The sequence below is a fragment of the Lupinus angustifolius genome, chromosome LG10 (genome assembly GCF_001865875.1).
Source record: "Lupinus angustifolius cultivar Tanjil chromosome LG10, LupAngTanjil_v1.0, whole genome shotgun sequence".
NCBI lineage: Eukaryota > Viridiplantae > Streptophyta > Magnoliopsida > Fabales > Fabaceae > Lupinus > Lupinus angustifolius.
Genome location: NC_032018.1, coordinates 5187592 through 5201419, shown reverse-complemented (window position 1 = coordinate 5201419; position 13828 = coordinate 5187592). Strand labels below are relative to the sequence as shown.

The following is a 13828-nucleotide window of genomic DNA, read 5'->3' as shown; positions in this document are numbered from 1 at the left end:
TTTTACATCTGGACTCATTACGATTATCCTTTTTAATTATGCAAGAGATTGATAATTAGATTAGGGAATCGTTGATCTACTCATGTAAGAGATTAATGAGATAGATAAGAATTGATGTGATGAAATTAAGCATAAGCCAAAGTTTGTATGTTGAATCATTAGGATATTGATGAGTTATTGAGTGAAACCCAATCCCAACAGTTTTCTCATATTGTTATAAATCCTTTTTAATATTGCATATTTTTACAATTGAAGTTGTTACAAAAATCAATCATCAAACCATCTGAACTCATTGTTTAAGAAAATTTACTAAAGAAAGGCATTGATTTAACCAATTCCCTGTGGATACGATATAAAACCCTTTTACTATACTGCAATTGAATCCTAAAGGATTTAAAAGTAGAGTGGTAAAAATCACTTTCAACAACAACCTAACTTTCAAGTTGCAAGTACTACTTCCACATCCCAGCATATCTTCCCTGTACAACCCACTTATAGGCTATAACAAGCATAGCTATACAGTATACATATGTCTAAATCCAGGACGAGCAAATGCATAGAGAAAACAGGACAAACATCTCCTATAGCTCACAATTATTGGCTACCTTCCCTGTAGACACACCCAAGGAAAAACATGGGAAAGAACCAAATTTGAATGCCATGATAAAAGAAAACACAACTTCAAAAAACGGGACCAAAGTAGAGATCACCAAATTAACAAATTATGCAGTTCTCTTTGATAATATGTAGGATCGGACAGGAGGCACTACTGCAAAAAGAACAGCTTCGCAAATTATTTTGTAGCTCAACCAAAAAAAAAATTAACACAAAAAAACTCCTCACTTAAATTAAATTACTAGTCCCTAAACCTTAGCCACTCTAATTCTTGATCAAAAATTGCATGACATTCCCCGATCTCTGATTTCCAAACTCCAGGTGCTACTAAAGAATAAACACAAGAAGTCAACTCATATATCTTCATGATCAGATGAAAAGCAATACATCTTTTTTACACAAACAGAAGAGTCTGCAACACTACAAATCTCTTGCAGTCTTCAATTTTGCAAAATCATATCAAACAGCAAAACTATGGTAAACATCATATCAAAGTTAGTTTAGAAGAACTTCCCCAAGCAAGCTCTTATACCTCCCCTTGATATCGCAAAGTAAATCCAAAAGTCCAACCAAGCCACAGATGAAAGCCATACAATTCCTGATTCGAGAACAGAAAAACTACAGCACTGCTAATTGCACAAGACTAATTCAGAACATAAAAACGTTCCCCAAGGCCCAAAGGAGAACAAAATTTGAAGGATTTACATAGAAAAGAGCATCTCATGCAACCTAATTAAATAATAAACTCCAAATCAACCGGTTTATTCTGGTTATGAATTTGCAATCTCATTGGTTTCACTTACTATTAGAGGCTATTTTCCAGACCTAAAATCATCAACTTTGAAAATGAATAGACACAATAAGTTCAACAATCAAATCTTCATAAGATGGACATAACAATATCAAAAAATAGACAAAAAATAAAACAAGAATAGCAACTACAGTCTCAAAATTCATAAAAACCAAGTTTCTTTAAAATAAAATATTTTAGAGGGCCAATTCAAATCCATTCAAAATAGAGAAGATTTTTAGACATGATCATATTCCACATAAAGAACCAACAACTTGATAAAAAAACAAAACCTAATTATTTAATGTGAACACTCAACATTGCACCCTTACAAATTATATGACAAACCATGCAGAAGTTGGCTGCTCATTCACATTTGGTTCAGTTGCTACTGTAAGGGTGCAAGAATCCGTTGAGGAAAAAACTTCTAAATCATACAAAAAGTTGCAAGAAAACTAGCAAAATCTTTTAAATCGCATATCATAACAACAGAGAACTATCCACGAGAGGCAGAAAAATACACAAACACAAAGGAACAAGCATAGCCATAAACATAGCCAAATCCAAAACGAATAAGAAACTCTGTATTGTGTAACAAAACCTAGGTCAGAACAGAATGTCTATCAGTAATCCCAATAACCGCATCCATGGAGTCACACACAATCATTGATTATCTTCCCTGTAAAACCCAAGCAGAAATCATGGAAACGTAGAGAATTTGCATAGATCAAAAAGAAATCTCAAGCTTTTGAGGAGTTAAGAATCCATGGTAGAAGTCACCAAATTATGCAGCGGTGTTAGATAACATGCTGGATGTTAGGTGAAATAATTAGGAAGCACTAACTACAAAGACACATTTTCGCGATTCAATACGAGTCATCAAAGCCATAAAAGAATTAAACAGAGATTTCATCAATGAATAAATTACTGGTCCTGAACCCTTGACCATTCTAATTCTTGATAAAAAAAATTGAACCACATCCCCCAATCTCCATAACTCCAGCATGCTAATAACTAAGAAAAACTCCAGCACTGCTAATTGCACACTATCCAGATAAACAAATTCCACTCATGCAACATAACAATAAGTCACCCCTTCACTGGTCTAGTCTGGTTAAAACAATTGTAATCACTAGATACACCTAAAATTAGAAGCAGCACAAACAATATTCAAAGACTAATTAAAAAGAACAAACACAGTTTTATCAACTTACTGATTGGGATTTTCAGCCACATGACAAATGTGTATCAACTCTATGACAAATAAACAGAACTAAAAATATGGGCAACCACTATAAATTATAGAATCAAAATTCAAAAGCTTTTTATAGTACAAAACACAGTCATGATAGTACAAAAATAATTTCAAAGTGGAGAACAATTTAAAAAAATAAAACTTGATAAGGACATAAAAGTGCATGGTAAATAATATAATGCAAACTCTTAAAAATACAAGTATGATATGACAAATTGTGCATAGGATGCTGGTTCAAGCTTGGTCACATTAAAATTTCATTCCGTCCACAAGATTAGGTGCTCAATAACATGAAGTCATGTCATTGCAAACCTGTGACGAAAAATATTATGATAGAGAGAGGAGAAACTTCAAATAATAAGAAAACAACATTATTTTGCATATTAGTATTCTTCAAACCAAATCCTCAGATCATCGCAACCAAGTCACAAGGGCTCAAAGCGTCAAAGGGGAACAGGCCACTCATAATAGATAACCTCCTCCTCCTGCATCCCCAAATCCAGAATGAGCAGCCAGAAATATCAAAATCCAGAAAGAGCACATATACAGGGCCAAAATGAGAAGAAAATGTGTATAACAGTAACAACACCTAAGTTGCAATAGAACACCCATTAATAGCCACAACTACTACTTCCACAGCCCAGCCAAGCAGTCATTTTTCCTGTAAAGCCAAGCTAAACATGGGATCCAAATGAATTTAGAAACGAAAAGGTAAAAGAGTTCAGAATCCGGGAATAAGTCACAAATTTATTGAGTGGGGCAATAATTTCAAAAAGGAAGACCTTCACAATTCAATTCATTCAAACTCAGAGTCATAGAAGGAGAGACAAGATTGAAGAAAATAATCACATTAGTACTGAACCATTGGCCATAAATTGACAAAAAATACTTAAGACCTGATCTTCAACCTCCACAAACTCAGAAGTCTACACATTCCTGTAGAGCCACACTCCTACTCCACAGGAAGGAAGGTAGTCACATGAAGCACGATGAAAGACCCCAAACTCTCGCAAACTGAGGAACACATAAAACCAATGAGGGGAAAACATAACAATCATATAAAGCAAACAAAAACATAAGAACTCTCCAAACCGTGACACATATCATCCAAACAAGAACCAAAATCCCAAGCAAGCGCTCTTATTCCATCCTTGACATGGACAAAGCAAATCCAAATGCCCGACCAATGCATACGAATGCAAGAACAAAAAACTCCAGCACTACTACTGCATACTTTGTCCAAAGACACAAATCCAGAGCATAAATTTTAATGATCTAAGTATCTCCCCATGTAGAATCAAAGGGACAACAATTCTAAATCATTCGTTGAACCATTGAAACCACTAATTACGCCTAATATAAGTAAATTAATTTTGGACCCAAAATTTTGCGATTCTGCAAAAATAAAAATAATAAGTCACACTCACACTACAATCATCAGTGGGGAAAATCAAATATTAAATTAATGAACAATAAGAATCACAAAAATAATTAATTTATTATTCTACTGCAAATCGATTTACAAAACAAGAGAACCAAGTAAAATATTGATTGCCTTTTCAAAGTGGAAATTATCTTTAAACATAATCAAATTCTTATATAGCACCCATCGAATCTCTGAAGCAAAGGCTTAGATCAGTGACGCTTCTGATACACAACACAGAGAAACAAACACAGCCATAATCATACACAAATAATGAACACATAGCCCGAGTAATCAGTGATGTAGATCAGTGACAAGAACAAGATTTGTATTATATGTAACAAAACCTAGGTCGGAACAGAACATCCATCTGTACTCCTAACCACCGCTTCCAAAGACATAAATCAGTGACAAGAACAAGATTGGTATTATATGAAACAAAACCTAGGTCGGAACAGAACGTCCACCAATACTCCTAACCACTGCTTCCAGAGACGTAGATCAGTCACAAGAACAAGATTCATATTATATGTAACAAAACCTAGGTCGGAACAGAACATTCACTAATACTCCTAACCACCACTTCGAGAGACTCACACTTAATCTCATTATCTTCCCTAAAAACTCAAGTGGTAAACATGAAAAACATAGAGAATCCAAATAGATGTAGTAGAAATAAAATCTCATCAAAAAAGTTGAGGAGTTCATAATCCGTGGAGTAGAGGTCACTAATTATGTAGCGGTCTTCGATGATATGCAGGATGTCAGGTGAAATAATTATGAGACACTGCAAAAAGAACAGTTTCACCATTTAATCTTGTAGCAATCACTATCAAATCCATAAAAGAATTAATTAAGACATAAAAACTCATCAATGAAATGAGATTAAGATACTGGTTCTGACTCCTGAACCCTAGGTCCCTCTAATTCTACATTCCCCAGATCTGCCATGTCCAAACTCTAAAGTGATATTGACGAAAAATACAATCAGTTCAACTCCTAAATCTTTCATAATATAAAAAATCTCAATTGCAATCATCAACACCAACTAATCATGGCCTGTCAGGAGGTGAAAGGTCATCATATAGAGACAATGGGTCGTGCCAACACCTATTATGAGTCTCTTGCAAACTTCAATTCAGTAAAACCATATCACTCAACAAAAACTAAGTAAACTCATGTCAAGTTTTAGCAAGAAAGATTAGAAGTACTTCCCCAGGATGCAGATCATCCAAAAAAGAAACAAAACCCCAACCAAGCTCTTACTATAGACCAACAGTGCTAACTGCAAACTCTGTCCAAGTAGACAAATTCAGAACATAAATCTGTACTTCAGGATCAAATAGAGAACATTTATAGAATTGGCAAAAAAATTAAGCAAGAAAGAATAACTCATGCAACAAAATTAAGTAAAATAACTCTGGACCCTGCACCGGTCTGGTTAGAGAGCATCTGTAATCATTGGTTACACACCTAAGCCTAAAATTTGAAAATCATTTTCCAGACTGCTATTCTGCAAAAGGAATGAACAACAACATCTTCGTATGACGGTCAAAACAATTTTGAAAGCTGACAAATAAGAAAAATCACAACCTCAAAATAAAGTAATCTAAGACATGCTTAGCACAAGATAGGACCCACCATTGAAGGGGAGGCTATGGAATTGATGATATTCCAGTATTATATTTGGATATGGCTATGTATTTCTAGTTTTAACTTTTTTCTGTCCATAAAATAACAAGTTGCCAGTACTTGTTTTAAGAACCATATTGAACAAACCTTCCTCAACTTATGAAAGTCATTGGAAACAGCTCTAAAGCAAAACATACCATTATTCCCACTATGCCAAATCGACAATATGCATGTTGGATTTTAACTTCTTTCTGTCCATAAAATACAAGTTGCCAGTACTTGTTTTAAGAACCACAGTGAACAAAGCAATCTCAACTTATGGAAACCATTGGAAACAACTCCAAAGCAAAACATCCCACTATGCCAAACTGACAAAGCGTATGTTGCATATTGGATTTCTAGTTTTGACTTTTTTGTGTCCATAGAATAACAAGTTGCCAGTACTTGTTTTAAGAACCATAGTATAAAGCAATCTCAAATTATTGAAACCATTGGAAACAACTCCAAAGCAAAACATCCTACTATTCCCACTATGCCAAAATGACAATGCGCATGTTGTATATTGTATTTCTAGTTTTAATTTTTTTTTCCTGTCCATAAAATAACAAGTTGCCAATACTTACTTTAAGAACCAATTTTCAATTGGCCTTTCAATAAAGCTAGATCTTTTTATCTCAAATTAATTCTTTTAAGAAGAAATTTGTTTGATATTCTCATAAGCAAATGTGAAGCTGCACAGTGGGGTATAAGAGAAGCTGGAAAAATAATATAAGGGGAAGAAAGCCGAGAGTTTTAGATTCCACTACAACTGAAAACAATGCAAAAACTCATTTAAAATAATGAAGTGCACACATGCATCGGTTCAAGTTTTAAGCTATGCAAATGTTTGGCATCAGGTTTTTCACCCTCATACATGTGGCCCGCTTTTCACAATATCTTGAGGGTAGTAACAAATTATCATCGAATACCTTTTTATTTGTAATTCTTTCTACACATTGAAGTTTGTGAATACTTTCATCGGTACCACCTCCTCGTTAAGTACCGTCACACATCTGGCCTTTCAGCCTCCACAAGACTCACCACGTCCCTCTACATATCGATCTACACAAATCAATTTTTGTGCAATTCTATCAACACCCTTATCAGATAGTCAATTTCATTTAGCCAATCAACCTTATTTTGATGAGTTTAAAATCCTTATTTAAACATAACATAAAAATTAACTTGTGATAATCTATGCATACCTTCCTTCTTTAACTTTTTTTGACAGCTCAATATATAGAACTCTATTGACATGGCAACTATACAGCACTCGAGTGCCAAGTCAATAGAGACGATTAGAGGGGGAAAATTGGAGGAAAAAACTTCATAGAACATACCCTATAAAATAGGAAAATAACATAACATACACTTCCATAGCAGATGGAAATATGGAAAATCTGAGAAAAGAAATGGATGGATTGGAAACTATTTTTCTTTTAACTTTGTGGCTGTCATTCTTTGGCAACCAGAATCTTTAGATTTCAATAACTCTTATGCACATTTTCAGGAGTAGCAAGACATAGGCTTAGAAAATTAGAGGAACCACCACTTCAAACCTTTGATAAACAAGAGAAAGAACAATTAAAACACACCGTTTATCAAATTGGTTACTTCTAAACTACATTAATAATAAATTTGTATACAACTTAAATAACCTCGTTGAGTGAAAGCCTTAACGTTCTGACTAGTTATATGTGACACCAATGCACAAGCGGATGTCTCAATTTTGCAACCTCGTATGTATATTTACACTGCAGAACACATATGTACCATCATATTTTTCCCTGATACACACAATTACATGATGGCATAATACTACCATAATATGAGAAGAAAATCCAATATAACAAAACCTAACTTGCAAGTTGCAAATGCAACTTCCACAGCCCAACATATCTTCCCTTTATCACCCAAACAGATCATGGAAGATGCAGATTCCAAAAAGAATTATAATAAAGCAAGCCCAAGAGTTTAGAATCAGAGTGGTCACCAAAATCATGAGTGGATTCAATTTCTCCAGACATGTCAAATAATTTCCTCATAGACAAATATAAGTTATTACAATGACCGAAGAGGCCGAAGTAAAAAGTTACAGAAATTAAGGTGTCTTGAACTAGAAGAAGATCATCGATTCCATAGCCTCCACCGCAATCATTGATTATCTTCCCTGTAAAATGAAAAGGGAAATCGTGGAAAACGTAAAGAGTCCAAATAAATTATAAACGGAAAGAAACTTCCAAGAGTTTTTGAAGAGATTAGAACCCAGAGTAGTAGAGGCACCTAGTTATGCAGTGCCTTAGGTAGAATATTAAAGAAGGAAGCTATAACTACAAAAAGAACAGCTTCACAATTCAATTCATAGACATAGCCATGAACATCTAAAACATAAAAACTCATCGAAGACACCAAATTAATTATTAATATTAAAGAAGTGCCTTATGTCTTGCTCACTTGAGGGAGAATGAAACTTTTTTGGTATAACTTAGAATATTCCTTATTTTATACGTAAAAAACTAAATTTTTTGGTGTGCATAGTTATCGATCTTAACTGTCATTTATATCTATCAAATACTTAACATTTTAACCTGCATTTAGATTAAGTGGGATCTTATACCTGAAATAAAATGAAACTCCCATAGAAGAGCTGCTTAACACATATTTAAAGGAAATAAATAAAAAGGTATATAACCACTAAGAATAAAACCTAATTATTTAAATAAAAATCTCTCGGCCCTATCTCCTTGCTTTAGTATTAAACTCAGAGGTTGTATAGAAAAATCATGGTTCATTGCATTATGTTCATTTCCCATGTGATTTTTTAGATTGCTAAACTGAAACCAACACATTTCTATTGCTTTGGACCAAGTTTAAATTATTTAGTAAATATTAGTGTTTTAACTCAATTTGATTCAGAATTAAGGTGGAGGGGTTATTAATTCAGCGTGCACCATGTTTGACGTAAGATATTTGTTTGAGAGATTGTAAAGACTTCATAATAGTTATGGGCTGAATGTAACTTCAAAGTTGCCCTCACAGTTTTATTACTTGTTAATAATTGTAGTTGATTCCCATTTCGTTACATACATGGCTTAATCCTTTTGCTTGTTTTATTATAAAGTTTTAATTTTTAGTATTTGTAGTTACTATATTTTGTATGATTTCTATGTGTACATGTTATTTGTAAAATAGGTCAATTAGGAGGGCACTAGTTGAGTTTACTTAAGCTCCATAAATTTGATGAATAAAGATCTGTTGTTTCAAATTATGTCATACACCAATAAAATTAAAGAAAAAAAACAAAAATGATGAATATATAATTTTATTAATTAATATAATATGTTTTGATTGATGCGATACATTATTATTATTATTAACATGGTTTGGAACTACTTTCCAATTTGACAACCTTGCTAAGACCATTTGCATTTGTGTCCATGATCACAAAATTTTATCATTTTCTACATAAACAAGTTCAAGAGGCCCCTTTTGTTTTGTTGGGTTTGTATTATATTGTAAACGCAATAGATCTTAGGAAATCAATCATCGTTTCAAAATGGAAGGAAGAGAAATGAAGAAAAGAGTGATAGGCTTAGGTTTTGAAGGTTCAGCCAACAAAATTCTTTCAAACCCGCGTCACACATACATCAGTCCTCCTGGTCAAGGATTTATTCCTAAGGAAACAGCACAACACCATCTCCAGCATATTCTCCCTCTTATCAAATCTGCCTTAGAAACAGCACATGTCACTCCAAGGGACATTGACTGCATCTGTTACAAAAAGGGGCTTGGCTCTGGCTCTGAAGCATGGATATGTCGAATACCCTCACGTGTCGGTATCGGACACGTATCCGACACGAATACGCTTGGATTAAGTAAAAACCGGTGACTCGGATGGTTCTCAGTTGAAATAGCGAGTCAGTTTTTTTTTTTTTAAACGATATCATTTTTGCATTAAAAAATAAAATTATGTTATTTTATGCGGTATATTTTAAAAAAAAAAAAACAATGTCATTTTGGACTAAAATAATTTTAAACTTTGAAGAATGACATATAGGTATCACCACCATGTCCAAACTTCCATAATTACATACCTCCTCTATAATAGTCATTGTTGTTCTTTTGTTCTCGCTGTTTATTGTTGTTTCTTTTGTTCGTCAGTGGTTATGCTCTTCGTCGTTGCCTTTATCGCCATAGCTACCTATAATTGTAAGTAAAACTATATGTGCATAACGAATTTTGGTTTTATCTATCATATACAATATTAATATATTATACATAAATATACAATACACCTTATAACTATATAACAATTGCATAGAGTTCACATCTAATGTCTCACTCCTTTATATCACTCAATGTGTCAGAAGATATAATTGGCTAAAAATATTTAATAATTGCAATTTTAACTTAAAAAAAAAAAATTCAACCAATCAAAAGTGATGGTACATGGAGTAGTACAAAAAGTGGGACAACAAATATGTTCTCATTGTAGCAATATATTAGAAACTTAAAATATTGTACAATTATTATTTTAGTATTGACATTGAAATGTTTGATACTTATACTTATTTGGCAAAAGTTACTTGTATGAAATGCATTTTTTATAATACAATGTTAGCTATTAATATTATTAGGAATTTATTAATGAAATGTTGAAAACCGAGTTAACCAAGTTAACCGATTCAACCAATGACTCACCGGTCCGACCAATGACTCACTGGTTCGATCAATGACTCACTGGTCCAACCAATGACTCATTGACCCAATAATTATTTTACTTTTGAAGTGTGTGGTTATCCCTCCTAATAAATATCGCTTCTAGAAATCGAACCTTAACATTTTGGTCATCTTTTAGTCTATCTAACTGGGCTTTACTATATTATACAAATGTTGGTGAAATGCATAACCATTTAAGAATAAAACCTAATTAATCTAAATAAAAATAAAAACCTCTAAGCCCTATCTCCGAGGTTGTCCTGGTCTGAAAAAAGAAACACGCTCATTTCCTCATCTCTCTTGATAAATCACCTTTATTCTACGATTCCAGTCCATGTATATAATTTCATCCCCTCTTATCCTCTATATATATAGACAAAATGGTAGATAATTCAACCTTCTCTCTCCACGTATAAAAACTATAAACGAAACCAACACATTTCTATTGCTTTGGACTAAGTTTCAGACCATTTAGTAAATATTAGTGTTTTTAATGCAATTTGCTTCGGAATTAAGTTTGATGTACTATTAGTTCATCTTGGACTTTGATGTACTGCCATTTGCTTGAGATATTGTAAAGACTTCGTAATAGTTATGGGCTGAATGTAACTTTGAAGTTTCCCTCACACAATTTTGTTACTTGTTAATAATCATAGATGTTGTCCATTACGTTGCATACATGACTTAATCCTTTTGCTTGTTTTATAATAAAGTCTTAATTTTTAGTATTTATTTTGAGCAAGTTACTACATTTTGTATGGATGCTACGGATCTTGTGTGTATCTTATTGTAAAACAGGTAAACTAGTAAGAGTGTACTAGTTGAATTTACCTAAGTTCCTCGAATTTGAAGAACAAGAACATGTCCCAAATCATACGTCAGACCAACGACGTTGAAGCAAAAATAGAAAAAATAATGGATGTTTATTTTTTAATTGACACAACATCTTATCATTGGTGTAAACATAATTTGGGATAACAAATACTTGTTCTGAATTGACAACCTTACTTAAACCATTTGCATTTGTGTCATGATCAGGGAGGGGAGAAAACAGGTCAGCTTAGACCTTGTTTTAAACGGAGCCTGTACCTATTATCTATTTGAGATTGCTGGCAGCCACGTGTATTCAGCGTCCTTCATTTAAAATGAAATTTTGATCACAAAATTTAATCCGTTTCTACATCCCAAGGCAAGGAACCTCAAAAGGCCATTTTTGTTTTGTTATGTTTGTATTGTGAATACAATAAAGCTTAAGAAATCAACCACTGTTTCCAAATGGAAGGAAGAGAAATGAAGAAAAGAATGATAGCCTTGTTTTGAAGGTTTAGCCATCAAAATTGGTGTTGGGGTAGTGACATTTGATGGGACAATTCTTTCAAACAGGAAAACTACCAGAATACTAGTTGAGTTTACCTAAACTCCACGAATTTGATAAACAAGTTCAAGAGGCCCCTTTTGTTTTGTTGGGTTTGTATTATATTGTGAACGCAATAGAGCTTAGGAAATCAATCATCATTTCAAAATGGAAGGAAGAGAAATGAAGAAAAGAATGATAGGCTTAGGTTTTGAAGGTTCCGCCAACAAAATTCTTTCAAACCTGCGCCACACATACATCACTCCTCCTGGTCAAGGATTTCTTCCTAGGGAAACAGCACAACACCATCTCCAACACATTCTCCCTCTTATCAAATTTGCCTTAGAAACAACACAAGTCACTCCAAGGGACATTGACTGCATCTGTTACACAAAAAGGATATGTCTAATGAGTAGAAGTTGTCACCTCAATTAAAGTTACAAAATAATAACTAACCAAAAAGTTTACAAAAGATAACGGTGGTTTTTTTTAATTCATGATTTTTTAACTTCTATCCAAATAAAATATTGTATCATTGACACAATAATCCATTGCTCAGAAAGAGAATCTTGCTCCTGTGTTCAGCAATTTAACAGTGAATAGTCACTTCTTAGCAAGATTCTCTTTCTGAGCAATGAATTATTGTGTCAGGATACAATATTTTATTTGGATAGAAGTTAAAAAATCATGAGTTAAAAGAAACCACTGTTATCTTTTGTTAACTTTTGGTTAGTTATTATTTTGTAACTTTAATTGACGTGTCAATTTGTAATTAGTGGCACAGAGAAGTGGTACAGACAACTTCTACTCATGTCGAATACCCTCACGTGTCGGTATCAGACACGTATCCAACACGAATACGCTTGGATTCGTGAATGATACATATACTTGGAGTATTCAAAAAATTAAAAATAAATAAATAAAATAAAAATGAAAATATGTATATGATACGTTTTCAACAAAAAAAATAGCATAACATAGAATACAATTTTATCAATTTTATGAATTATTCAACTATATATTGTAGTTTTGGTACTTGGAATTTTGGAGGATAATGATTTACAATTTCCATTATATTTTCTAGTTTTGATATTTTGATTTTTACTTATAATTTTATCATATGCTGTGTATTTTTACTATTTTATACACGTATCCTTGTTCGTATCGTATCCTATCATTTAGAAAAAATGTGTCTCAAAGTATCGGATGCAATACACGTATCAGTATCGAGCTTCATAGGGGCCTGGCATGGGAGCTCCACTTCAAGTATCTACTATCGTTGTTCGCGTGCTCTCGCAGCTTTGGAACAAGCCCATTGTTGCTGTGAACCAGTGTGTGGCACATATCGAGATGGGAAGGATTGTGACTGGTGTTGATGATCCGGTCGTGTTGTCTGTGAGTGGTGGTAACACTCAAGTCATTGCTTATAGTGTTGATGATAGATATTGCATTGACAACGGTGCAATGATAGCTTACACTGGTCTCCTTGAATTTGCTCATGGTGCATCATCAACTCCGCTAGAGGATTCTACATTCACCCAGCTTTTCCGAACAGATGAAGTGAAAGCAATATGGAGAGAAACGAGTTTGGAAAAGTTGAATCGTCGCACAGAGAAAAGCTTTTGATTTGTCAATCTTATTTTGTGCAAACAGCTTTCTGGTGGAGAGTCTAAAAGATAGTGTGTTTAAATTATGTAAAAGATTTTAATCTATAATCAAACTTAGTATATTTTACTAAGTCTATCTATAAAAAATCATTTTGATTCATTATTAAGTCCCCAACTTCTTTTCTCCAGTTTTTGCATAATACGGCAAAAGAATTTAATTAGATCAAGTTAAAACTACAGAGATAGATAAAATTGTGGCAAACACAACTTTGGAGACCAAAATTGAGTTTTGGTCAAACTGAAGAGACAAAAAAATGTAATGAAAGCCTTTTCAAAAGTTGTTTGGTATATCTGTTCTGCTACTATTTGGTTTATGCTAAGCTAACAATAAAGT

At 33.4% G+C, this 13828-nt stretch overlaps 1 long non-coding RNA gene across 1 annotated transcript; it reads right to left on the bottom strand.

The window, feature by feature from the left end:
- LOC109358544 lies at window positions 420-7863 on the bottom strand. The gene is made up of 3 exons (XR_002108980.1): window positions 7674-7863; window positions 5617-5621; window positions 420-491 (listed from the first exon to the last, which is right to left on the bottom strand). It is a non-coding gene; the product is annotated as an uncharacterized LOC109358544 (long non-coding RNA).